Genomic DNA, 3,769 nt, shown 5'->3' on the forward strand with positions numbered 1-3,769 from the left:
GACTCTTTACCATCTGAGCCACCATGGAAGCCCTGAATATGGGGACCCACTCCTTATTCTTTAAGAGGGAGGGTTGGCAGTGGGCACGAGGGAGTTGAACAGATGAGTTGTACAGCCCTGGAAACCAACATTCTACTCTCCACCTCTCTTGAGTTTGACTATTTTAGATTCTACATATAAATGAAATCATGCAGTATTTGTCTTTCTGTATCTGGCTTATTTCACTTAGCCTCCAGGTTCATTCATGGTTAAACCTGTCCTCCAGGTTTGTGTTGTCTGAAATAGCAGAATTTCCTTCTTTTTAAGGCTGAATAATATTCCATTGTGTGTGTGTGAATAGTGCATACTATCAAAAAGTCCCTTGTGAATGTATATATACATACATATTTATATATACAGTGTATATATAATATGTCCAATCTGCTAAATCATGTTTTTTCTGAGGAATGAAGTCTGGGACCTCCGAGTCTGCCATCTTGCTGATGTCACCCCTTTGATACATGACTCTAATTTCCTAAAGTATCTTCCCACTTTCTGTCTAATCCTTCCTCTCCACTGCTGCAGAACAGCCCCTGATAATTTATATTGTGGTCATTTTGTCTGTCCTTCTTACGTGTTTATTAGTCATGTATATATCTATCCTCTTCTGTGAAAATGTCATCTCATGTCTTCCTCCCATTTTCTAATTAGATTGCTTGTCTTTTCAATTGTTGAGTTTTGAGAATTCCTTTTGTATTATAGATACTTGTCCTCTGTCAGACATACAATTGCAGATTTTCTTCTCAGTTTGTAGCTTATCTTCACATCCTCTTAACAACTCTTTTACAAATATTTTTAATTTTGATAAGGTCCAATTTTCAAATTTTCCTTTTGTACATTGTATGATTGATATCAGAACTAGTAATTCTTTACCTAGATCTAGATCCCAGAGATTTTCTATTTTTTTCTGAAAGATTTCTAACTCCACTATTGCATTTAAACCTGTGATCCATTTTGGATTAATTTTTTATCAAGGTGTGAGTTTTAGGTCACTGCTTTTTTTTTCTTTATTGCTTTTTTCCACCCCCAGGGATTTCCAATTGCTCCATCACCATTTGTTTAAAGGATCCTTGCTTTTATTTATTTCTCATTCACAAATGGGAGAAGAGACCAACAAATAAATACAGATTATAATGACATAATTGGGTCTAAGCTGTGGCAGGTGTAGGAACACAGGGATAAAAATGATAATTAGATAAGAGGCAATAATTGCCCAGGGAGTAATTAGCTTAGATATATACTATTAAAAACTAAGGAAAATAGAGAGACATTTGACCTATGCGTTTAAGGGGGAGAATGATAGGTGGAAAAGAGAATGGAATAAAACATGTGGGTGTTTGTCAGCAGGGGAAGCAGCAAAATTGGACTGTCATGCAGTTCTATGGAGTGAGGAGGAGGGTGAGGAGTAAACAGATAGGCGGGTGTTTGAGGGGACTGTGTGCAGCTGATTAGAACTTGGAAAAGTCGCTATTTCCCTCCAAAGGCAATGGCACCCCACTCCAGTACTCTTGCCTGGAAAATCCCTTGGACACAGGAGCCTGGTGGGCTGCAGTCCTTGGGGTCCCTAAGAGTCGGACACGACTGAGCAACTTCACTTTCACTTTTCACTTTCATGCATTGGAGAAGGAAATGGCAACCCACTCCAGTGTTCTTGCCTGGAGAATCCCAGGGACGGAGGAGCCTGGTGAGCTGCTGTCTATGGGGTTGCACAGAGTCGGACACGACTGAAGCAACTTAGCAGCAGCAGCAGCAGCAGCCTCACAGACCAGAGCAGTGGCAACACCTTTTGCAAGGCACCCTAACCTCTCCAGGGCATGACCAAACTTGGTGTCTCCCTGGAGAGGACTGCCAGGGCTGCCTCTGACACTCTCCTCACTGCATTTGCCCTCTTCAGCTTCCTTGTGATGTTGGAATGTAACTACTTAAGGACTCAAGAGCCTTCCACAAGAGACAGGAAGGTTTTACATTCCAATGCTTGGTTTCTTGCCATGTGACCATCTCCAAAATTTTCTGTTATTTTTGGAATGGGAAAACCAAATATGGTATGGTTCTTCGGAAAAGCAAGGTGATTGCTCTTCAACTTGTTTTCAGAAAATAGACACTTTCTATTGATTGTTTGCCATAGAAATGTAAAATTCAAGATGAGGCTGTAAGGAAAACAACTACTTTGACACAGTTAATTCTATGTGTGCACTTTGTTAGTGGTTGGAGTGGAATTTGGAGCAGAACGTAACCAGACATTTTGGCACTTAGTGTTTGGCACTAGCGAGAGAGACACTGATGTATAGAGCAGTCTTTTGGACTCTGTGGGAGAGGGAGGTGGGGGATGATTTGGGAGAATGGCATTGAAACATGTATAATATCATATAAGAAACGAATCGCCAGTCCAGGTTCGATGCATGATACAGGAAGCTTGGGGCTGGTGCACTGGGATGACCCAGAGGGATGGTACGGGGAGGGAGGTAGGAGGGGGGTTCAGGATTGGGAACACATGTACACCCGTGGCGGATTCATGTTGATGTATGGCAGAACCAATACAATATTGTAAAGTAATTAGCCTCTAATTAAATTAAATAAATTTAATTAAAAAAAAAAGAAATCATTGCCTAACTCAAGGTCAGGAAGATTTACTCCTATATTTCCTTTTAGGGATTTTATTGTTTTAGCTCATACACTTACACTTATGAGGTAATTTTCATGTACTATGGAAGTTTAATATTCCATACATGATAAGCAGCTTAAATACAAGTTTTATTATTGCAGAATTCCCCAAAGCTTTTCATTATTGACAGCTTGGTAATATATCAAGTATATATCAATATATAATCCAACTCTTCTGCTGTGAGCTGGGTTTTCCTGCTGTATAGCTCTTACCTGAATTTGTCAAGGTCCCTGGGAAAATGCTAAGTTGTTTCAGTCATGTCTGATTCTTTTGAGACCCCAAGGACTGTAGCTCACCAGATTCATCTGTCCATGAGATTCTTCAGGCAAGAGTACTGGAGTGGGTTGCCATTTACTACTCCAGGTTACTACTCCAGGGGATCTTCCCAACCCAGGGATCAAACCCTCTTCTCTTATATCTCCTGCATTAGCAGGTAGATTCTTTACCACCTGGAAATATTGAATATGAAGGTTGAATCCTGAATATGTTTGTGTTGCCAGAGGCAGAAATCTGAATCAAAGTAGGCAGAAAAGGAGATTTTGTTGGAAAGATATCAGGTCCCTCAGGTAACTGAAGGAAGAGTTGAAGTCCCTGAATGCAGGAAGTTTGGGTAGAGCTGGCCCTGAAGAATGGCTAGAACTTGAACATGAGCAGGACTATTCTCTCTCTCTTCTTAAATTTTTTTATTGGTGTATAGTTGTTTTACAATGTGGTGTTAGTTTCTGTTGTAAAGTGAATGTTATATGTATACATGTATACTTTCTTCTTTAGGTTTCCTTCCCATTTAGATCACCACAGATCACTGAATGGAGCTCCCTGTGCTAAACAATATATTCTCATTAGTTATCTGTTTTATACCCAGTGATGTATATATGTCAATCCCAATCTCCCAGTTTATTCCACCCCCACCCCCACCCTCTCTTGCTCTCTCCTTTCCTCTCTACCCTTCCCCTTCTTCTCACTCTGACTCTTTCTCTGGGTCTTACTTACATTTCTCTCTGTCCGTCAGTTCCACTCCCATGCAGGCTGGGTTCTCCACGAAGCCCAAGACAAGACTACAGGCAGCTT

The sequence above is a fragment of the Bos taurus genome, chromosome 8 (genome assembly GCF_002263795.3).
Source record: "Bos taurus isolate L1 Dominette 01449 registration number 42190680 breed Hereford chromosome 8, ARS-UCD2.0, whole genome shotgun sequence".
Classification (NCBI taxonomy): Eukaryota; Metazoa; Chordata; class Mammalia; order Artiodactyla; family Bovidae; genus Bos; species Bos taurus.